General features: G+C 42.9%; 2 long non-coding RNA genes across 2 annotated transcripts in view; one reads left to right on the top strand and one right to left on the bottom strand.

Moving 5' to 3' along the window:
• LOC143659543 (uncharacterized) overlaps positions 1-17726 on the top strand; it is a 170132-nt gene extending 152406 nt beyond the window's left edge. Inside the window, exons 5-6 of the long non-coding RNA XR_013163603.1 lie at positions 434-544; positions 17370-17726. This is a non-coding gene — a long non-coding RNA (uncharacterized LOC143659543). The remainder of the gene's footprint in view (positions 1-433; positions 545-17369) is intronic.
• LOC143659545 (uncharacterized) overlaps positions 12490-24552 on the bottom strand; it is a 33630-nt gene continuing 21567 nt past the window's right edge. The window contains exon 4 of the long non-coding RNA XR_013163605.1: positions 12490-12741. This is a non-coding gene — a long non-coding RNA (uncharacterized LOC143659545). The remainder of the gene's footprint in view (positions 12742-24552) is intronic.

The raw sequence follows: 24552 nt of genomic DNA, 5'->3' as shown, positions 1-24552 counted from the left end.
CCCAAAGGATGTCCAAGATCAGGAGGTACCTCATGGCCAAGAGATCTGTTCACACTTATTTCACCTAGTGTTGTCCAAAATAAGCTGACCTTGAAGACTTTAATTTGACCATGTAAACTACTTAAATTCTATGGAAAGCTAGTGTTCAAGTTGAAATCCCAGTTCAGGACTCCTCAGCTGCCCTCTTTCAAGTCACTCAAATTCGGTTCAGATCAGTTCAATTCCATCCCATCCCATCCCTCCTGTTCAATAAATATTTCTTGAGCGTCTGTCATGCCCAGGAGATGTTGTGGGTCCTGGGAATATACAGATGAATGTGAGAGATAAAAGACCGAACAATACAGAATATGACTTTGCCTTCATAGGGTTGAATCTAGTTTATAGGTTTTTATTATTTGCATCCTTCTCTCACTTTTTCTCATCCTCATTCCAGATCATCCAGATCACCCTTCACTCCAGACAAGACAAATGGCCCTCACACTCCACTTAAATTGCATCTCTCCTGGGCCAGGCTTCTGATGGTTCCTTTTTATCTCCCAAACAGGTATGCTCTCCGGGATGGCGAGGACTAGGGCAGTAGGGCCTGGGCTTGTTTAATTCACTCTGCTGAATGGCTCCTGGCTCAGGGTAGGTGTTTGATGGTTGGGTGTTCAGTCCATGGCCGAATGCTTTCAGTCCTGCAAGTTATCCATGTACCTTTAACCATTCCCTCCTTCTATGCTCAGCCTGAACCCTTCCCTCCAAGCCAGGCCAGAGTCCTAGTGGTCTCTTCACAGAACCCCTTGTTCCTTTCCTTCTGCTTTTCTTTGAGCCAATTTCTCTGCATGGGAAAATGAGTATTGAGTCCCTCTGAATGATTGAATGAATCATTCATTCACTGTCTGAATGATTCAAATCTCATATCCAGCTCAATTTCTCACCTAATTTAGGGAAAACGTCATTGAAATTCAACCTTTCTCACTCCCTTCTTTACTTCCCACCTTCTTCCCTTTTCCCCTTTTCCCTCCCTTCCTTTCATCCCTCCTCTTTGTCAGGTACTATGGTAGGTCCTCTGGATCTCAGTGTAAATCATGAATAACCCTGTCTTTGAGGCTCTCATGGTCCAGTAGGAAAGACAGACAAATAAACAATTATAATACAAGGTAATTTTGCCACCAGTTGTTTGGAGGGACAGCCAGCTCATGTGGGGTCCCAGAAGGCTTCTGAGAGGAGGGGTTACACAATAAGATGGGGCAGGACAGGAGTAGGATAGAGAAACCTTGCTCATGCTTGTGGGGAGGAAGGGAATGTCAATAAGGAAGAGCTATAAACTAGAGATAATATCACGTCTAAAATTCCTAGATACTGGGTGGGTGGGGGAGGATCTTATCTTATCTCTAAATTTTATTTGGAGTCATACCTCAGATTAAGACCCAGGTCTATGTTACTGTTCTTGGTCGAGTTACTGAGCTTCACCTGTGAAATCAGAATATTTTTATTCTGTATACCTAGCACCAACCTTGACACATAGTAGGTGCTCAGAAAAAATGTTTGTTGAACAAATGAATGAATAGTCTACCTGTGGTAGTTAGATTCAGTTGTCAACCTGGCCAGGTGAAGGTACCTAGTTCTGTTGCTGTGGACATGAGCTAATAGTACGTGAACCTCATCTGTTGCTGATTACATCTGCAGTCGGCTAGGAGGCGTGTCTGCTGCAATGAAGGACATTTGACTTAATTGGCTCATGCTTAAATGAGAGAGCTCAACGTAGCACAGCCCAAGCAGCTCAGCATTCCTCATCTCAGCACTCACAACTCAGCCCAGGCCTTTGGAAATGTAGAAAGAAATCAACCTGGGGAAAGTTGTTGGAACCCAGAGGCCTGGAGAGAAGGCCAGCAGAGATCACCCTGTGGCTTCCCATGTAAGAAAGAAAGTTGAAAGTTAGCTGCTTTTCCTCTGAAGAACTGATGAAATAAATCCCCTTTTATTAAAAGACTATCCATCTCTGGGGTGTTGCATTCTGGCAGCTAGCAAACTAGAACACTACCTAACAATGTTTGTTGTTGAGAGTGTTTGAAGTAATGAGACAATTTGCCATATATTAGCTTCCTGCTTTTTTTTTTTTCCGCTATAAGAGATATACAGAAAGGACAGGAGGTTGGCCAAGCCTCTGAGAAGAACAGTGGGTCATATCTTCTCTCCCAAGAGGGCTCTCTAACTTCCATTAACTACTCTTTCCGCCGCACTTGACCTATCCATTCAAATACTGATAATCACCTAAATGGAGCCCATTGTTCACCTCCTCTAGCCCTCAATTTTTCTGAGTAGGTTTTGACCTATGCAGCAACAGTATTGGCAGTGACCCTGTTTAAATTAACCAGGTGTTGAAATCTTACCAAATCTGACTTTTTCCCCCTTCATTCTGACCTCTTGCCCTACATTAAAACATAAGCTGTCCATGTCACAGGTCCCTGTCAGGGACTGGCTGCAGCTTCCTCTGCTTCATTTTCTCCACCGAGCTGCTCCGAGGAGCTCAGCTGACCCAGCTGACACTGAAGTAGAGCCATGTTTTAGGCACTTCCTTTGTCTCCACAGAAATTGGGAGGGCAGGGGGCAAGGTGGCTGGTACAGGGGGCAACTGGTATTTCTTGAGTAAATAATTGTGCCAATCGCTGCGTCTGGTGTCTGAATTCAGAGTTGCATTTAATCCTGATGGTAACCCTGGTTGTTTTTAGGAATTCAGAGTTCAGGCTCTGCCCTAGGCCAATTAAATCAGAATTTCTGGGGATGGGATCTGGACATTGGGATTTTAAAAATTCTCCAGGCCATTCTAATATGCAGAAAGGGTTTTTAATCACTGCATTAAGCAGGCTGCTTCTTAGAAAGCATATTTTAAAAAAATTGGGGAGCCATCTCACTTCAAGGAAGACGTAGCCTTCTAATGAGGCCAGAACTGTTCATAGGCAAGAACAAATAGGGGGTCTTCAGGGCTCTAGGGAAAAATTGATCAGAGATCTGATAGTTTAGTCAATCAAATATACTCTCTGAGCCTATTGTCCTAACATAAGAGAAGATGAAATTATAAAGCTGCCTTATCCAGGGGATACTTGATGAGGTAACACAGGAAGGAATTTAGCGTGAGTAGCGATCCCAATTAACAAGGGAGAGTTTTTCATGTCGTACACATCCTAGGAGTGGTGTTTATAGTGCCAAAAGTCAACCTGGCCTCTTAAAATCTCATCTCACCACTGCAGAAGGTCACAGACAGAGAATGCAATGCAGGAAGCGATTGTAAGCATTCTGCAGATCTCACACAAAGAAGTTTTACAAAAACATGTATTGCAATAGACAAAACAGGCCAAACTTCTTATAAGGAAGGCGCTGGTCTGCTCTGCATTCCTATGAGACATGGAGTGGACTGAAACATGGATAATCTTGATGTCATTTCAGAGTCTTTCCTCTAAGTTGCACATAACCAAGAGTTTCACTGGTTTCTTGGTGGGGAGGGATTTAATTAATACCAGAAATACACAATAGTGATGTTGGCTATTATTTGTAGCTTGCTGGATTTGTTTTGTAAACATTTCTTTACATAAATCTTATACTAAATCATTTTAATGTTTTCCATATGGTGGTTTCAGTCATTCCTTGTCATTATAATGTTATTAGTTAAAGGGATCCCTCCACATTTGTAAAGATGGGTATTGAAGAAAAGTAAGCCTAGTTGAATATGTATCTCAGTTTTCTGACCCCTGATAGGAATACAAGGCAAGCAGTCCCATTTTATAGACTAAAAGAACAAATTCAGATTCTTCTGGAGAGGACACCTAAAATATCTTTTCCAACTGTTCTACATTTAAGAATAGGGAGAAGGTGATGCTAAATAAGTGTAACCTCAGTCCTGTACCTTTTATGGTGGAAAAGGAGAATATTAAAGTTGATTACTAAATAACAGTATTATTAACCAGACAGACACACAAATTGAACCCCCCCAAATACATATGTATATATATTTTAAAAAGTAATTTCTTTCTCTTTGAAGTCATTTTTTTTTTTTTATAACAACCCAATGGAATGGTTAGGAGCATGGACTCTGGAGCTAAGCTTCTGGGATTCAAATCCCAGTCCAGTCACTTACTAGCTGTGTGACCTTGGGCAAGTGACTTAACTTCTTTGTGACCCATTTTCCTCTTCATGAAACGGAGAATCTACATCAGAAGGTTGCTAGGAGGATTAAATCTGTTAATATTTGTGAAATGCTTAGAACAGTGTCTGGCACATAATAAATGCTATACATGTGTTATTGAATAAAAAAAGAATTCTCCCAGTATTTCTCACATTTTAATGTGCGTATGAACCCCAAGGGGATTTTGTAAGAAATGCAGACTTTGTTTCAGAGGTCTGAGTGGAGCCTGAGATTCTAGTTCTAAAAAAGCTATTTCTCATGCTGCTGCTGCTGACTCCTGGCCCCACTCTAGGTGATGAGGGGTCTACCTCTTTCTGCAACCCAGACAGGGGGTTCAGGCATGATTCCTGGGCCCTATTGAACTTGTCCCAGCTCCTCATCAGATGGGGCGTTTCAAGGTAAGTTCTTGGGACCAACCTTCTGTGGTTGCTAGGAGAAAATCTGGGCATGAGCATTCTCTTTCTTCTGTCTTAAACCCTTTAACTCTTCTCCTTGCTATTCCAGGGGCTTACCCACTTCTCAGATATAGCATTCAATCTATGGGCTTCACTCTGGGTGAGAGAGGGGTGAGGAATGGGCCTTCAGACCAACTCAATGGGTCTCTTAGAGAACAATCAACTTCTCACCCTGCCGGTATGGGCCTCTCCAGGGTAAGTTTCTTGGGGATTACCATATGAAAAGGGGTTCTGTCTCATCCTCTGGCTTGAGTCACTTCAGAAAATTACTGTTTTATTATCCTGCTTTGGTAAGTTCCAGCCTTTAGGAAAGTGAATGGGGGAAAATTGAGACCAACCCTCTTATCACAGAGAAAAATGGTTTATTACCTACAAGATATGGATCATTCTGCTTCTTCATTTTTGAGTGCCTGATGTACAATTAGTTTAAATTTGCCATCCAATAAGTAAATAGATGAAGGCTTCTTAATGGCCTCTTGGTACACTGCATATATTTAAAGCATTTGAAAATATCTGGAAAATTAGAGTCCAAAGTGAAAAAAAAAGGACTCAATTTGCTGGGGCAGAAAGCTTAAAGGCTATAAGTGACCATGATTGTGTTATTTAGTTGTATTACATCTGCAAGTTCGGTGTCCAGGTGTTCCCCTACTTATCGCTGGCTACGTCATCTGCAGCTAGGTGACAGTACCACTAGGTAAATGGTAAGGGCCGGTGATGGTGGCCTTGTGAGTTCATCAACCAGCTGTACATATTTGAAAATAGCGTTGGAAAGCATAGTAGAAAATTTGCATATTTCTCTAAGTAAGTATGCTTGGAAGAAGAAAAGGAGGGACTACTCAGAGCAATCATAGATAATATTGAAAAATGAATCATTTGCAAAAAATATGTTTTGAAGAAAACAAATATTTCAATATGATTTGGTGCCTTTCATTGATGCCTACTTGCTATTAATCATGGCTTAACTCCACCCTGATATTTTCTCTGGCTCTTGTAAATGCTTCTTTCCATTTCTTTTCCTTCTCTAAAAAATGTTAGATCCTTATTTTTTTTTTAAATTGATGAATAATTAACATACAGTGAATGCAGATCTCAAGAGTACATTTAATGAGTTTTCATGAATGCATATGGCTCTGTCTCCCACATCCTTGCCAAGAGACAGAATATTTCCATCACCCTCAATGTATGTCTCCTAATCTTTTGCAGTCCATCCCCTTCCCATCAGGAAAACACTAATCTTTCCCCAGATCTCTGGGGATTTCTTTCCCCAGAGATTAATTTTGCCTGTTTAAACACACCATACAAATGGTATTGTGCAGGTTGTACTCTCCTATGCCTGGCTTTTTCTCAGCATGTGGCATGAGGTTCATTTGTATTGTCACCTGTATCAGGAGTTCATTCCTCTTTCCTGATCAGTAACATTCTGTTGTATGATTATAAGTCAATTGTTTTTTAGTCATTTGTTGAAGGATATGCAGATTGTTTCCAGTTTGGGGGTATTATGTGTAAGGCTATTATGAATATTCTTATACAAGTCTTACTGTGCACATGTATTTTCATCTTTCTTGGGTAAATACATAGAAGTGAAATTACTGGGTCATAGGGTAGCTGAATACCTAACTTAATGAGAAACTGCCAGATGGATTTTTAAAGTGATCAAACAATTTTGCACTCCTGACATTAATATATGAGAGTTCCTATTGTTCTACATCTTTACCAAAATTTGATATCGTCAATCATTTAAATGCTAGCATTGTAGTGGATGGATGGTTATAGCTGAGTTTGGTTTTAATTTGCATTCCATGGATGAATAATGATGTCAAACACTTTTTCTACATGTTTGTTGGTTGTTCATGTATTTTCCTTTGTGAACAACCTGCTCAAATCTTTCTGTCCATTTTAAACACTGCGCTGTCTTTTGATAATTGAAATTTGAAGAATTATTTATTTTTGGATCGAAATGCTTGTCAGATATATGTTTTGGGAGTGTTTTCACCTAATCTGTGTCTTTCTTATTCTTTTTCTTAATGGTGTCTTTTCACAAAAATGTTTTACATTTTGATGAAGTCTGATTTATCAAAATTTCTTACAATTAGTGTTTTCTGGTTCTTGTCTAAGAAATCTATATAGACTTCAAGGTTGACAAGATATCCTCCTGTGGTTTCTTCTAGCAGTTGTATTGTTTTTAGCTTTGATAGTTCTATGCATAATCCACGTTGAATTAATTTTTATATATGATGAGGTATGAGCTGAGGTTCATTTTTATTCCTTAGAGATAGCTATCTCTTCCAGTCCCATGTACTGAAAACACTATCCTTTCCCTACACCTACAAGTTTAACAATTACATGTATTAGATTTACAGAAAGGTCTTCTTACGAGGAAAGCACTGATCTAATGTGCATTCCTAAGAGACATGATATTATTTCAGAGTCATTTTCCTAAATTACAAGTGCCTAAAGATTTTTCTAGTTCCTTGGTGGGGATGGATTTGAATTAATTTCAGAAACACACAATAGTGATGCTGGCTATTATTTGTAGTTTGTGGAATGCACATTTGTTTTATATAAACCTTATTCTCAACTATTTTAATGTTGTCCATATGGTAAGCTCAGTCATTTCCTGTTATTATAATGTTATTAGTTGAAGAAATTCCTCCAGGTTTGTAAAGGTGGATATTTAAGACTAGTAAGACTAGCTGTATCTATAATTTTAGATCGAAAGTACTTAGAATTTAGCGCTTTAAAAATATTGTTTTGTTATCTTTTGGGTCTCATTGTTTTGATGAAAGGTTATTGGAAATTATTATTTTTTTACTTGTATTTTATGTGTCTCTTCTCTTGCTGCCTTTATGATCTATATTTCTGTTTCCTCACAATTTCATTATGATGAGTCTTAGTGTGGTTTAAAAAATTTATCCAGTCTTTGGGCTTATTGACCTTCCTCAATCCGTGAATTTGTACTTTTCACCAAATTTGGAAAATATCCAGCCACTATTTCTTCAGATATTTTCCATATCTCAACTCTCTCCTCTCCTTTTTGGGACTCCAATTTCATGTGTGGATTATTATTGTCTTATGGTCAAGACTTTATTTATTTTATTTGGTGCTTTTATTTTTCTATGCTTCAGTTCAAATACTTTGTACTGACTGCTTCATCTACAAGTTTGCAGATCTCTTCTTCTGTAAGGTCTAATTTACTACTTAGCCCATTTGGTGGAGCTTTTATTTCAGGTATTGTATTTTTCAGTTTTAGAATTTCCATTTGGTTCTTCCTTTTTCATAGCTTTCACATTTCAGTTGAGATTTCCTTCTTGTTCTTTCATTACATTCTTATATTCTTCTTTTCTTTAAGTCCTTTGAATTTTCTCCTGGTATCTGCTTCTTTTCATGTCTAATAAGTTTTTAAAATAGTTTCTGGGACTCAAGAGGCTCAGTTGTTAGAATTTAGATTTTGAGGTTATGTTTTGTTCAAGCAGAAATTAATTTGCTTTTAGATCTCTTAATTCATCGAAGGCTTTTTAAAAAAAAATTTTGTTTGGGTGGGTCTAAGCCTCCATTTGTGCTCTTTCTAAGGTATGACCCTTTCACTGTCTCTAGGAATGCCCAGGGTGTTGATGAAAGCCTCACTATTCTTACTGGCTGGAGGTCAGAGCTTCATTTCCCTGTGGAAGCTCAGCTAGTTCAGTTCACAGTTCTCTAGTGGTTCTTCTGTCTCCCTGGTTATTCTTTGCCTGGCCTCTGGAGTCTTACCCTGTGTATTCAGAGCTTAGTTTTCAGCCAAGGAACCAAGAGGTCTCCTACAAACTTCTTGACTTCAGGCACAAACAACAAGCAGTGAAGGATTGCTACGCTCGAGAGAAGAGAAATATGTAAGGTGAACTCCATGACCACCCAGACTTTTTGCCTGGGTAATAGACTACAGCATAAAGAAAGGGATTGTGGGATAGGGAAAGGGATTGTGGGATCTATAGTTTCTCTCTATAGATCTCATTCCAGGATCCTGCCTTTCAAATTCCAGCCGCTTCAATCACCTTCAGCTCTAGTCTCTATTTCCTCAACCCAGAGGTATCAGGCCCTCTTGATTTTATTTCCCTATCCCACAATCCCTTTCTTTATGCTGTAGTCTATTACCCAGGTGAAAAGTCTGGGTGGTCATGGAGCTCACCTTACATATTTCTCTTCTCTCAAGCATAGCAATCCTTCACTGCTTGTTGTTTGTGCCTGAAGTCAGTTATTTCATGTATTTTTTCAGTTTTGTATTTATTTACTTTAGGAAGGAAAATCTAGTGGCAGTTACCCCTTCTTGGACAGAAGTAAACAGCCCATTCCTTCTTTATGTGTAGGGCTTATCATTCTTTCCATGACTTCTGTGTCTCAAAGCATAAATCTCATTGAAGTTTCTTGCTTCCCCTCACCCTTCCCCCACCTTTCTAGAAGAGAGGTTAATAATTTAATGATGCTTTAGTCTAAAAAAACCTAGCATTTTTATAGCTAGCACATACCCAGGGCTCTCTCTGGCATTTCTCTCCCCTTGGGGAGTAGGTCTTACCATTATCCCACTATTTCAGGTGAGGAAAGTGAGGCTCAGATTGGAAAAGTGTTTTTTCCTAACACCTCTTACCTGGTAGGTGATGCTTTTTTGACTAAAGCTCTGTACTTGCAGATTTTAGTGTAGTTTCTACTGTACTTGTAAATTTCAAATCAACCTTTCCTGTCCACGCCCTATCCCACCTGCTGTTTGAACTAGAGCATATCAACTTTTACATGTTTAATTCATTGGCATTGTATGTGAACGATTTTTAAAAGGGGTCTTGGAATCAAACAGAACAGAATAAAACAAAACAAGACAGAATCTGTAGGCAACGAAGGCACCACACTAGGCATTAATTTTCTCTTTTAAAATACTGGTTTCCTCTGAGGTGAGGAAGAAACCACTAAGGAAAATAGAGAAAGAAAATCTCTTTGTTTTCTTGCCCCTTGTTACATGATATTGCAGAAAGTTTACAGATTCTAATGTTTAAATCCTGGCTTTACCATAAAGCTATATGGTTTTCCCCAATTGACAAAACTTCCATAGCCTTGGTTACAAAATCTGCACAATTAGGCAGATAATACTTTTCACCAAGGTGTGGTAGGCAGCCTCTAAAATGACTTCCAATGATATCCACAGTCTTTGCTCGTGCCCCTGTGTAATCCCCTCTTCTTGGGTGTAGGCTATATCTGGTGACTTGCTTCTAATGAATAGAATATGGCAAAAGTGATGGGCTTCCTGTCCAACAATAGGTTGCAAAAAGACTGTGGCTTCCGTCTTAGGTGTCCTCTCTGGCTCTCTCACTTGCTTGCTCTGAGTCATGAGTGAGGGGTTCTTCGTGGCAAGAAACTGGTATCTCCAGCCAACAGCCTGTGAAGACCGGAGGTCTGCCCACAGCCATGTTCATGAACTTGGAAGCAGATCCTACCCCTTGTCAAGTCTTGCAATGACTGTGGCTGCCACTAGTCTTTTGATTGCAGCCTTGTGAGGGACCCTGGAACCAGAGGCATCCAGCCATGCCCAAATTCCTGACCCACAGAAAATATGAAATAATAAATGTTACTAAGCCACTCAATTTGGGGGTAATTTGTTACTACCAATACGTCACAAATACAGACAGTGTCTGGCACAGAGGCGATACTCTGTTAATAAGAGTTTTCTCTCTCTCCCCCTTCCTCCTTTCCATCCCTAGAAAATGGAGATTTGGGCAGCAGCCTGCCTCTGCCGGTCTCCAGGGATGATGCTCATGCTGGACCCTGCCCTGATCAGAAGGAGAATTCTCCACTGCAAGCTCTCCCAGTTCTCCCTTCCTTTACGAGAAATATTTTATTTGGGTGTGGTGAGAAGTAAAACTTTCATCCAATTGTTTTCAGATCTAAGAATTCTAATGTACAGGACGAGACATTACCAGCACTTGGATTTACAGAAATTTTAGTTCATCTTGCAGCATACGTTTTAAAAACACTCTAGATGTACTATGGTCTTAAAACAGATCTAGTGTAGTGAATGATGCGAAGGTGACCCTGCATTGCTTCCTGTGGAAGCACGTTAGGCATGTATGTTCTTTGTTTGAGTGTGTGTGTGTTGTGTGTTTTTTTTTTTTTTTTCCTTTTCTCTGGTTGACTGTGAAGTTAAGTTTCTTCCCATGGGATCACTTTGAACTTTTATCTCCTTTATAGGTTCTTAGCTTTCAGGTTTGCCCCCCCCCATTTTTTTCCAAGCTAGGAAAAGAAGCCTGAAGTCTGCAGGGTATTGTTCATTTGATAAGATGTCCATCCCCTGGCGATGCAGTTATTGTGGAATTTCTGTGGTCTGCCTGCCAGAATGAATTTCATTTGATCTCCCTGAGAATTGAAGAAAGTAAAAATCTTAGATCTAAAGACAGATTACTGAAGACGGCTCCCCTACTTTTTTTTAATCTTGAAATTCCCAAGATGACTTTTTTTTCCCTCAATCTCAAATTGGGGGAGCAATCTCCATTAAGTAATGGATGGTCTGTGGCATCTGTTTGAGAAGGGGTGGGGAGGGATCTTACTGTCCAAACAAGTGCTCTTTATATAACATGAACAAGGGTCAGGTATATACTGCGTCTGAGAGGGGACTGCTTGAAAGGTGGGCTCCAACCAGTCATTCCCCTAAGTCAGCACTGCAGGGGCTGGCAGGGGCAGGCGGGAGCTGGGGGTCCAGGTCACCACAGCACATGCCTCCCTGTCTAGAGGCCTTTGTATTCAATGTGTGTGTACGTAGCTGTGTGTGTGTGCATATATGTGAGAAAATATGTATCCGTATATTTCATAGTGTATATATACAGGTATGCATTTATATGGACTGTAAGCACTCTAAATACGGAGTCTGCAAGACAAATTTAGATCAGAGACGCCTGTCTAGCATCTTACACTGACTATCATTAGGCTTGCTAAAAGCTGCACACTTGGAGAGTGACATATATCCCCCTCCCCCAATTTGAATGCTTTCACTGAATTTCTGGTTCAGTGACATCAGACTGCCCACCCGTAGGCCTCATGGGTGCTGTGTCAGTGTTTGTCCTGCTCATCGATATGCCCCTGATGCTTAGATCGGTACGTGGGGCTCAATAGATATTTGGTAAATGCTGAGTAGATATTGCTCAAAATATTGAATAAATAGGGAGGGCTTTGGTGAGATTTTCAGGGAATTTATGCTCAGACGTTGCTGAAGATGATGTTTACCACATATCGTGACATCCTCTTTAGAAAGACCCTTGGGAGAAATGACTTTCTTGTTTTAGAATGAAGAATAATTTTGCTCCTTCTGGGAAAATAAAATCACTTTGCTTCTGCATTCTTCTGGGTGGCCACTAGGAAGCTCAAAACTAAATGCTTGATCAAGCTCTTGAAATTACATAAGCCTTTATGGATCGCTTTGTTAATCAGATTCAGTCCTACATTCCCTTTAGGGGCAGCTTCTGCTGATCGTCTCCTAATTTTTTTGTGGTCGTGCCACATTTTATGTATCTTTGTCAGCAGTCCTACATTCTGGGGAGCAAATCAATAAGCAGAATGCCATAGAAAATGGAGCAGGAATTAAAGGAGTAGCTGGGAAGAAGGCATGGATGTGGAGAAGGAAATGGAAGAGGTTCCCTGGACAAAAATGAGGGGATAGAAGAAGAGGGGACATGGGATTTAGAAGGCAAAAAGTAGGGACTGGAATCCCTCCCAGCCCCTTCAGGACATCTCACGGGGTGGTCTGTGGGGCCTATAGCTGCTGACACAGCGCGGGTGTGTGGCTAGCATCACCGGATGAACTTATGGCCTGGGACCCTTTGAAGATAGGGAAGGAGACAAAACCATGAGAGTGTCCTTTGGAGGTGGGTGTGTATTACTTTAGGACTATGAGCTATCACTTGCTTTCTCTGGGCCTGGGTTTCCTTCTCTGTAAAGTGGAGCTCATAGCACATCACACTGGGGCTCTGTTGAAGATTCAATCGGGTAATGAGTATGAGGCATCTGATACATGCCCAGTGCTCAAATGCCAGCCACCGTTCCTACTGCACTGGGCTCACTTTGGATTCTTGACTCCTCTCAGGGTCATTTCATGGTCAGGATGGAGTGGCACTGGAAGAGGAGAAAGGGGGTAAAGTCTTAATTTCTCTACATTTATTATCATGCCTTGGTGAAAAGTTCTGTTTTCTTTTAATCCAAATGTCAAATGTCACTGGCCCTCCTTGGCTTGTGCTTGCTTTCACCCGGCACCTCCTGTCTGTAGGCAAATCTTACAGAATTTGGCATCACTAAAAACAAATATAACTCAAAAAGTTTGGAAAAAAATATTTTTTAACTGAAGGATTCCTTCCAGAGGGGCCTAGAAATCACCCCACCCCTTTACTAACTCTGTCAAATGCTTTTTTCTTCCTCCTGTATCAGGCTGTTTATTTCCACTGCCTCCTTCTCTCCTGGGCTGCTTCTGAATTTTGTAGACCTTTAGAGAAATAATCAGTAAATCTTTTCTGTAAAGGGCCAGATAAACATTTTAGGCTTTGTGGGTTACATGGTCTCTGTCATAAATGCTGAACTCTGCTTTGTAGCATCAAAGTCATGGGCAATAATGAGTAAATGTATGAGCATGGCTGTGTTCTAATCTAACTCTATCTACAAAGAGCAACGGTGGTAGTCGGGGTCAGGTGTGGACCTGGCCAGGTGATAGTGCCTACCTCTGGTGCGGTGGCCTTAAATCATTAGCACGTGAAACTCATCTATGGCTGATTACGCCCGCAGTCGCTAAGGGGAGTGCCTTCTGCAATGAGAGGTTTAATTAGCTGGAGGCTTAAAAGAGAGAGGTCAGGCATGCACTCAATGCAGCACAGCCCAAGCAGCTCAGCATACCTCATTTTAGTACTTTCAGCTCAGCCCAGACATTTGCAGATGCACAAATGAATCACCCTGGGAAAAGCTGTTGGAACCCAGAAGCCGGGAAAGAAGGCCAGCAGGGTCCGCCCTGTGCCTTCCTGTGTAAGCTGCCTTTCCTCTGAAGAACTGTAAGTTTTTAACTAAATAAAACTTTTATTAAAACTTTTATTAAAAGCCAGTCCATCTCAGCTGTGTTGCCTTCTGGCAGTTTTGGCAGACTAGAACACAGGCAGAGGACCAGATTTGGCCCACAGGCTAATTTGTTGACCCTTGATTTTGAGCAACTTACACATTTTTAAAATCAACTTTTCCTATCATGCATGGAGCAAAACCCACCTTAGAGGGCGCAGGAAGGTAAGTGGAGCAAAGTGGAGCAAAATTTTCTCCCATGGCTTAAACATGTTAGAATGTTTCTTTGCCCACACTACCTATAAGACACCTGTGTCAGGTATGGTTGATCTCTGGAATTAGTGTGACCATTTTTCCAAGATGAAGTGTGCATTGAAGTTTGGGACCAGAATTCTCTGGGCAAATGCAGGAAAAGCTGAGATTCTATTTTTTGGCTTCTTTCTTTCTTTTTCTTGTATGCTGTATGTATGGCAGAGTCACATTTCATTGTTTTTCTGTGTGAGTATTCCATTATTGCAGCACCATTTGTTGAATTTTTTGTTTGTTTTGCTTTTTTGGGGGGGTCGAGTGGGGGTGGGGGAAGTGCGTGGACCCTGATTTGAACCTGGGTCTCCTGCACGGCAGGCCAGAATGCTACCCGTGAACTACCCTCGCACCCTCTGGCCTCTTTCATGTTTGTTTTCTCATTTGACTCTGGAAAGATCCTTACCTCAAATAGTGAGATGAATAATGTACTGGGCCAGAGCCAGCAGATCTGCTTGCTATTTTGGTTCCATCACTGCTTTTGTGTTTGACCTTGGCAAGGCCATTCATTCCCTGGCTGGTCTGGTACAAAATGGGAATCTTTGGTTGCCAATCTTTCAGCAACTGACTCTTACTCAGATGAAATTTTACCTGGAGCCCCGATATGTATGGAATGCAGTTAGGGCTGGGGGATCAGAGTCTTGCCCAATGGCCTCTTTGTCCTGACGGTCAATCTCACCCCTACATGAGGGGAATCCTGAAGCTTCTCTGCCAGGACCCCAGCCCTCCAGGCAGCATAGTTAAAGATCACTGAACTGCATGATTCTGTAGTGCCCTATCTCACCTTCTGCCATGCACCAGTATTCCAGACACCCCAAAATGGTTAATGCTCCTTCAAAGTGGAAAATTGGTTTCTTTATACTTTTCTTTCCTAGTGGGCTTCCCATTCCTTCCACCCCTTATTCCTACCTCCTGGACTCCTACTCATCCTATAAATCCCTGCACCAAATGTCTCCTTGTAGGTTTCATCTACCTAATTGGTTTCTTGTAGAAAACTTTAGAAAGCCCCATTGATATAAAAGAATCTCAAGTCATAGCTTCTAGTTTTCTTTGTTTAAATGAATCTTTCTTTTCCACAGCTAAGACTTAGGAGGGTCCAAAAATCTCATCAGCAAAAGTTGACATGGTCCCTGGGTGGTCCTCCCTGGATGCAGCACTTCTAGCTCATTCCCAGTGCCTGCAACATGGCACCTGTTGACTAACTTAATTCATCTCACCTAACTTTAACTCACTTTTGAGGAGGTGGTCATGGAGTTACCGAGCTCCCTTTCTTTTCCCTTATCAACCACCAGGTAGGGATGTTTGGGAAAAGAAAATAGAATTCTGTCCACCCTTGGAAGTGAGTTTGGGGATAGAATGACTTGCAGTTGGAAATGATTTTCTGCAAAACAGTAGTGGGAGAGGGTTAGAAAGTCCTATCTCTCAGCATTGCACACAAATATCCTGACTCCTTAGAACTTCCTTTGCAGAATCTGTATGAACAGATTCGCTTTCTGTCTGGTTGGGTGACAGGTTTTGCAATCCTGGTTATGTCCAAGCAGTGGGCACTGCTCTACTGCCCACCTGGACCCGTCCTGGTTTCAGGGGAGCTGACCAGCTGCTCCATGGAACGGGAATGGGGCTGCGGTTGGGCCAAACTTGACGTAAATGGAAACAGGGATTCAAAGGCAAAAAGGAAAATGATTTAGAAAGGAAACCAAGAAGAAATTACAATTAGCCGCAGGTTGCTAAATCTCGATTAACCTCCCACTGTGCTGTTGTTCTGTAGCCAACTTCGATTATCCAAAGACAATGTTTAAAAGCAATTTTAACTAAATTAGCAATCATGTAAAACCTTCACTCAGGATCTCTATTTTTCCACACTTTCCGCCGGACAATTTCTGTCAAGGAATCGCACGAAAAATCGAGGTTGAAGGAGTCTGACGAAGAGTGAAACTTTTTTAGCAAGATATCAAACACCCATGTTAGCTCTGCGTGAGCAGATGAATTTAATTCTTCCCTCTAAATGGATTGACTATACTGTTTTGCCCAAAACAGTCTCAGTTCATACCTGTGATCACGGCAAAATGATTGATAATATTCTTTTTTACTTGCTAAAGTGTCCCAGTTTGGACAATAAATTCTTTGATCGCTCCATATTTGCAGAGAAAACACTGGTCTCCCAGAAGATGTAGGGAGGGATATTATAGCCAATTGCCTTTCACATTTCATGATCCAGGACTTAGATCTCAAGGTCTAGAACCATGGAGCATCTCCTTAATGACAGGTGCATTTATGCATTTGTATGTATTGATGTAACACCAGAAACCTAAATTGCCTTACTGCAGTGCCAGGTATATTGTGGGTGAGCAATAATTTTTCATTTTCCAAGAATAAAACCTGGGTTGATATATTCATTGATGGCGATCCACTCGACGCTTACTGCTCATGAGGTGTGTGTCCCTAAACCTGGTTCTGCCGCTATCACACACATAGGGGGTGGGGGAGGGAATGCAGGAAGTTTCCTGCATTGAGCAGGGGCTCTGACTTTCACGGGTTTGTGCTGGCAGACGCCAGCTTGAACATGCAATAAAGTGGGAGTGCCTTATCACTGCAGCTCCATCTCCCCCATCACACTGACCGTTGGATCATTGTGGGGCCTTCCTCGAATTTACCCATTTGTAAAAGGAGCGTCAGCTACTGATGCCTGTCTCCTCTACCCTAGGGTGAAGTGAAGTCTGACGGAGATGGAGCCCCCGCAGAGGAAAGGCTGTTTTGTTCTCGGTTGTAGACTGGGTGGCCATCATTAGTCAATTTCTGGCAGTTTAACTATGACTCAGAATAAAAAGGAAGTGTTTGAGCATCTGATTTTTGCCCTCTGTTTCAGCATTTCTCTCCCTGTTTTTTTTTTTTTTTTTGACAAGAACACTCTGATTTCCTTTTGAGGAGTTACCGCTCTTCTCTGTGAGCTTCAATTTCTTCATCTGTAAAACAGGAACAATTGCACCATCTAAGGTCCTATGGTAATGATATAAATAGCGAATAAATAAATATATGTAAATCTCTAAGGGAAGTACCAGCCTCCTTTGGCCTGTAGCCAAGGCTGATGTGATGTGTCGTCACTTTGGGTCAGTATTCAAGACTTCCCCTGGTGTTGCCTCGCTCTGGCCAGCATGTGGCCCTTGTCTGGCTAGTTGGATGTTTTTCTGTTCTAGAACTCGAAACTCTGCCACCACCTATTTTTACTAGAAAAGCAAAACTCATTCTGCTTCCCCAATGATGGAAGTAGGACAGTCAAGCCAGATCCTCTCTGACCTGTAAAGTTCAAATTGATTAATTCCCTCTGTTGGCAAATGTTTATTGACGTCTTTGTATCAGCCAATGCATGCCAAGCCTTTCACATATTTTTGTCATTTAATCCTCAGGACGTATTATGTGTTGGGTTCTGCTGCTTACTTTGCAAACGAAGGATCAGAGCTCGTGCAATTTAAGCAACTTGCCCAAGGTTGTCCAGCTCAGCATGTGAAACTGAGGTGTGAACTTGGATCTCATGGACTCCCAAGCCTCCGTCGTCTTTGCTGTGGTATTTGACCAGAAGAAGAACATTCGGAAGCGTGTGTGACCTAAGACTCAAGGGAATGATTGTGTCTTTGTTCAAAGTGTCTGTAGCAGTAACTGAGGGTCCCATGAGCATGGAGGATGTGGGTGCATGAGGGTATCTGTTGGCTTTATCTGTCCAGATTCCTTCTTTTCTTCTGATAATAATGACAGGCTTTTTTTGGTTTTTGGGCAGCACACCACATTGACCCATTCCATGAGATTCTTGTGGGGTTGTCAGTTACAGAGCCAGCTCCTCTGGCCACAGGGCTTTGCTTCTCATCCAAGCCTAGCTAATCGGAGCACTCTTCCCCTGGCCACAAACGCTTGTTCCAGGGGAGGGGACATGACCCGAACCAGCCAGCCAAGTCCTTCCCTAGGGCTCACATACCATGGAGAAGAGAGAGACCTTCTTTCTTATCTCTGGGATGTTAAACAGGGGATCTGGGTACAGCCGCTCTCCCTTCAAGGCAGGGGCAACCATGGGAAGCCAGAGCACAGGACTGGCATACGGGGGGAGGCTGAGGAGTGGGACAGTCTGCAAATGCTGCTCTAACCCTTCTCAGTCAGGTGTCCTGGTAAGTCACCCCACCCCCACTGTTTTAGCCATGAGTTTGGTCTCTGTCATTTGTAACTGACTCATACAATATGCTTCCTGGCACATGTTTGCAGGAGCTCGGGGTCCAGGAGGTGATTTCCTTTACCTGTGAGTGGCTGGCAGAGGGAGAACCAGTGATGGCAAAACTGGAGCAGAATTATAGTCCAGGGTGTCCCCCCTGCCCCCACCCCCCATATGCTGTTTATTCATTTGTTCACTTTCTCGGGCAGTCACCCACTCAGATTCTCCGTGGGTGCCTTTGTGGGCTGGGATGTGCAGGGGTTGGAAGCACGGTGACAGCCAGTGGCCACCATCCCTGCTCTCACAGAGCTCAGACCCAGCATCCTCTTCTCCCTGGAGCCAGCACAGCCCTCTGTTCTCAGCAGGCTGTGCTGGCCGCTTAGAATATACTAGTCGGGGTGCTAAATTATTTACAGACTCTTTTTACCAAAGCATCCAAAGGCTTAAAGGCAGATTCTGTTTCTAAGGCCTTGGGTCAAATCTTCTTCCAGAGAGACGTCCCCTATCTTATTTCTCTCTCCTCTTTGCCCTCAACATGCCAAGGATTAAAACAGAGCTCCTTTGCCAAGATCACTCCTAGGGGGAATGTATGAGTTGGACCTGGAGACCCCTTTGAATATGCTCCTTTTTGTTCACTTGAATTTAAACTCACTCATGTGTCCTGATGGATTGGAGGGAGAAGGCTGTGCCCACTTATGAGAATAGAGGAGTATGGCGGCGCTGTGACCAGCACATTTGCTTGGTCCCATCTGGCTGCCCACCCTGCTGCCCATTGCCCCTTCCCCAGCCTTCACACTGGCTGGAGTTCTCGTTCCTGGCCCGTCTTCCTGCTCCTCCACCCCATTTATTCCTGGTCACCCTGATGCCAGCCTGAGTGCTTCTTTAAGATCTGTCTGTATATGAATGTGTTGTTTAGGCACCACCTGGCTCCCAAGTGCCTGCGGACTATGCTTCAAGGAGAAGATCTGGAATAGGGCGAATGGCCTGGGGCCCAGGACCCTGGGTAGGTTGTTGGGATACCGAGTCAAGGTAAAGAGGAGAAATGCAGCAGCAGGGGTGGGGATGGAAGGAGAAAGCAGCCGTCAGGACTTGGAAACTTAATGCAGATGGGAGGGAGAAGGGTGGCCCCCACACATGGTGCTGGAGCTGGGCCCTGCTGACTCTGGCCAATGCCTAGTTCAGCTATACTTGCTTATCTCCCAGCCACAGGGCAGGCCTTGCCTCAAATGCTGCTTCCCGTGGGAAACCATCTTCAACAATCCAGACCAGAACAGCTTCCTCCTTCCATGTTCTCTCAAGGTCAGATGGTCTTTACCAGACAGATGATAACCCGAAACTCATATGAGAATGTCGGATGTCAGCCTTCCCCTTGGGAGTCCTCTGGTCTTGTCCGCCATAGTGTCCCCAGTTAAATGTCTGGAAATGTTTGTGGAATGACTGAATGAGTGACTGTTTGACCTGTAGATTTCTGTTTTTCTTTATAAGCTTTTTGCCCAAGATATACATCTATCTTCATCAGGACTTCCTGGCAAAAAGATAGATTGACTGTATAATCACTGCAGTTCATGTGCATTTCATCTCAAGCCATTTTTATTTTATTCAATACAAAAACACAAATGAAAAATATTTATGTGAACTTGAAGAAAGATATGTAGGAAATGAAGAAGCCATTTAAAGCCATGGTGAGTGATAGCACATTGGCTGTCAGAAGCAATTTAACCAGCTTGAGTTCTCTGTAAGGGCCAGGAAAGGCAGGGAGATGGGATCTCAGGGGAGTCGGAAGGACCCCATGTCCAGGCCCCTCGCTCTCTGGCTCCTCAATCAGACAATTGCTCTGAGGTCCACCATCAATGGCGATTGACATTTTTAAGTTGGATCTTCTGATCCCCTTTCCATTTCCAGGTTTCCTCTGGGAGGGTCACATTTAACAGCTGGAAGATCAGAGATCTCTGAGCAAGTGGGTGGTCTGGATATGGTGGGCAAGTGAGCTGAGGAAGAGCGATGAGGAGGCAGGGCCCCTGGAGCAGGAAGGAGGAGGCTGCTTCTTCCTTCCAATCAGGGGATGCTTAAGGTCTTTGGGCAGAGAAGTACTATGATCTGACTTAAGTTTTATAGATGTCATCCTGGCTACTCTGCAGAGAAAGGAGGAGGCATGAATTGGGGGAATTGGAGGGAGGCTGCTGAGAGGTTCAGGGAAGAGACAAAGATGTGAGGCAGCAGAGTGAAGGCAGTGGAGAGGAAATGAAGGAACTGATTTGGGATTTGTTGTGGATTGAATTGTGCCAATCAGGAAGATATATTTGAGTCCTAAATCCCCATCCTGTGAATGTGATCCTACTTGGAAATCAGATCTTTGGAGATGTTCTTAGTTAAGATGAAGCCAGATAAGATTGGGGGTGGTGGTGGTTTCTAATCGAATATGACTGGTGAGCTTGTAAAAGGAGAAAATTAAGAAAACAGTAGGAAAAAGAGTGAGAGAGAGGGACCCGCTATGTGCTAGCGGCATGCCACAGATGGTGGGCGAGCCGTGGAACTCTACGGATTTCACAGAAAGCCTGGCCTCACTGGTGCCTTTCTTTTGGACCTCTGGCCTCCAGGACTTGGAGAAAATAGATTTTGTTTTAAGCCACCAGTTTGTTTCATTCCAGTAGTCCTGGCAAACCAACACAGCGTTTTACCTCTGGACCTACTGTTGGCTAGCTCTGGACTCTGGTCCTCAGTTTCCCCATCTGTGGATTGGGAGCTACTCTCAAATGTCCACCTAACTCTGTGGGCCCCAGGAGGCCCTGTTGACTCTGGCCCCCTCCTCAAGCTCTGCGTCTGTATGCTTTTTCTTTCAAGGCTGAGAAATGCTCAGTGGAAAGAATTTCGATTTATGGCTTCATGTAAAATTTCCCAACGTTCTAAAGTTCTGTTAATATTTCAAATGCGTGATTATCTTGTGTTCCTGCTGCTTCTTGGTGGTGGGTGAGGGAGTTACACTATTAATAAAATAAGAATACATTAAAAACATTTATTTTAATGTAATTTATATGGGAAGCATGGTCTTTTATGGAGCTTTTGGCACGCTGGAGGAAATGCATGCTTGTCCTGAACCTTTGAAGGCCCCTCATCAAGCTGAGGTCTTTCTCCCCGACAAAGCCCTTGACCCCTTGTGGTTTCAGTTCTGTTTACTCTTGGCAAGTGTTTCTGGTTCAAAGGGAGAATCTTTAAAAGCTGGATTGGGAAAGTCTATAAAATCTTAACGCATCTTTGACATCAAATAGCTCTTTCAAAGCAGTAATTTGAGGAAGTAAATAGGAATGCAGCACAAACCATATGGAACGCATTTTCCATAACTGCTCTGCACTTGAATAACAAAGGAGAAAAGTTCTTGGCAAAAGGAGTTTGGGGTTTTAATGACCCTTAAATATTTGGCTCAGTAGCCAGATGTGTTTTACCAGGCTGACAATTCCGAGGATGGCCCTGCCTTTCTCTTTGGCAGAACATAAGCTAACAGGGTGTTGCTGCACATGAAGCAGTGTTTGTGCCTCATTGAAGAACGCTTAATTCACCATCATTTCCTCAATTATCCACCCCTCCCCCAAACTGGCAGAATTCCCAGCATGCCTCAAGTATAATTTCTGATGTGACATACCAAAGCAGTTTATGACGATGTCACAGAAACCTCCTTAATTATTTGAAATTGGGATCAAGGGGTTGAAACATTGTTTGGACCGTGCCTTTTGATGGAACTGGGACGGGATGGGGGGCTTAGTCTGCCTGGCATCAGTGGTTCTGCCACTAACTGGCTCTGTGAGCTGAGCAAGTCACTCAGTTTCTTGAGCTCAAATGGGATAATGTCGCGTTTGAGCTGTTATTGTCAAGTTTTGATTCTGACTATGAAAGAAAGTGCTGGTACTAAAAATACAGACACGCACCTGCTGCCTCTCAATGTCATCCCCTGGGAAGTCAGTCTCTAGTTTTCGTAGGTGTCCTCCATTATTTGAAACATTTGTGTGTGGGTATGGGGAGTGGTTCTCGTATCAAGGCAGGCTTAAAACTATTTTACCCAACTTGCATGCACTAACTGATGGATTGCTGACCTCCAAAAACCTTGCTTAATAAGAGAAATAAATTTGCAACGTCAGATCTCTTTAAAGAGATCTAGCCCAGTGTACCCAATTCAAAGATGAGGAAACTGAGGCCCTGAGAGTGGAAGGTGGTTTGCCTGAGACCACATAGCTTGTGGGTGTCAGCACCTGGGTCAGAATGTGCCTCATTCATTAGCGGTTTGGTCCCCAAATGACTTTCATTTGTAAAAGTAACATGCATCCCTATAATAAGAGGAAAATTTTTCAACACAGAAGATGTTTAAAAGATTGTATTTCAGGGTGGAATGAAAGAACAGAAAGGGAGGAAACCCTAAGCTCTGAGCTTGAGGCACTTCCTTGTGTTCTGTTGCTTAATCTTCTATTTGAAAAATGCAAAACAATTTACAGAAGAAGAAACTGAGGCTTAGTGGTGCTGAGCAATTTTTGCAATGCCACGCAGCCTAGCGGAGGCAGGGCTGCTGTCTTGTGGCTCTGAAGCCCTTGCACATCCTATGAGGTGACTCTCTGCCCTGGCGTGAGCCCAGTGGACTTGGAGGCCAGCAGCCTCCTGGCGAGCTGGGGCTGGGTCTCTCAGCTGCATCCGGGGTTTGGATCACCGCCCTTCCTACCTCTTTAGTCACCCTGGAGGGGATTCTGCATGCTCCTCTTAGCCTGGCAGGAGCCCCAAGGACTTAATCCATTTTTCCATTCTTGCCAACAGTTGCTTATGGATGAAAGCCCACATCCTTAGGGGAACTGGGAATAAGCTCACAGAAGCCTGGACTAAAGTCATAGCAGATACTGGGATATACTTTCTCTTTATAAAAATTAAGTACTGTTGTGCTTCCAAAATACAAAAGACAAAAAAATGTCACCCTGACTCTCAGTTTGTCTGGCTGTGACCACAGAGCTGTGGGCAGGGCTGGTGACTGCTGGCAAAGGTGAAGGGCATGTCGTCTGCCTCCTAAGTTTCCACTGCTCCTTCCAAGCCACCCTCTTCTGGCTTTTCTTCCCTTTCCTCTTCTCCCAACCTGGCTGGCTCCTGTAGGAACTTCCTCCTGGATGACCGCCCACCCCCATCCTCCATGCCATCAGTCACGCTCTTGGGATGTAGAGCACGTGAACATTCCATCAAAGGCAAAGCATCATTATGGGGAAATGAGCTCCAGGCAGAGGGATGGAGCCAACAGAGGCTGAGCAACAAAGAGCAAGTGAGATGGGCGAGGAGAGGACAGGGCTGGAGTCCCCAGGACTGACTTCCAGCAAGCCCCAGGGAAGGCTCTGCATTTCCTCCGTGTCCCTGGGAGCTGCACTGAGAGGCCCAGGTGCTGGCTGAAGGGGGAAATCACTCCACCCTGGCTTTGGCTCATCCAAATTCCTGAACATGGTTTCTGGGTTTTTGTTCCTTAGTCCAGGGGCTAAGAAGTTCTAAGACTTTCTAGCAGTTCAAAACCTAGGGTGGGGAAGAGAGCAGTTGTTCCTGGGGTTTGGGGTCCTGGCTGAGCCCGTTTGGTTCTTGGAGTAGCTTGCTGATGCTAGAGCAGCTTGCTGATGGTGCCGGCCCTGGGTGGGGAGTGGGCAGCGAGCAGAGGGTGGATGATGTGGACTCCAGAGAGTCTGGTGGTTGGAAACTGGCTTTGCACTGGTTCAGGCATGTTAATCACATGTGGGATGAGATGCCCCCAGATCTTCACAGAAAAGTTGTTTTATTGTAACTCATTACCAGATTTTTATTTATTTTTTTTATTAATTAACGGAAAAAAGAAAAAAAGAAATTAACCCAACATTTAGAAATCATACCATTCTACATATGCAATCAGTAATTCTTAACATCATCACATAGATGCATGATCATCGTTTCTTAGTACATTTGCATCGGTTTAGAAGAACTAGCAACACAACAGAAAAAGATACAGAATTAATATAGAGAAAAAAATAAAAGTAATAATAATAGTAAAAACAAACAAAAGAACCAACCAGACAGACAAAAACAAACAAAAAACAAACAACAACAACAACAACAAAAACCTATAGCTCAGATGCAGCTTCATTCAGTGTTTTAACATGATTACTTTACAATTAGGTATTATTGTGCTGTCCATTTTTGAGTTTTTGTATCTAGTCCTGCTGCACAGTCTGTATCCCTTCAGCTCCAATTACCCATTATCTTACCCTGTTTCTAACTCCTGCTGGACTCTGTTACCAATGACATATTCCAAGTTTATTCTCGAATGTCGGTTCACATCAGTGGGACCATACAGTATTTGTCTTTTAGTTTTTGGCTAGACTCACTCAGCATAATGTTCTCTAGGTCCATCC

Source organism: Tamandua tetradactyla, chromosome 16 (genome assembly GCF_023851605.1).
Source record: "Tamandua tetradactyla isolate mTamTet1 chromosome 16, mTamTet1.pri, whole genome shotgun sequence".
NCBI classification, from domain to species: Eukaryota; Metazoa; Chordata; class Mammalia; order Pilosa; family Myrmecophagidae; genus Tamandua; species Tamandua tetradactyla.
Note: the sequence above shows the minus strand (reverse complement) of the source record. Positions and strands in the feature narration are given on the sequence as shown.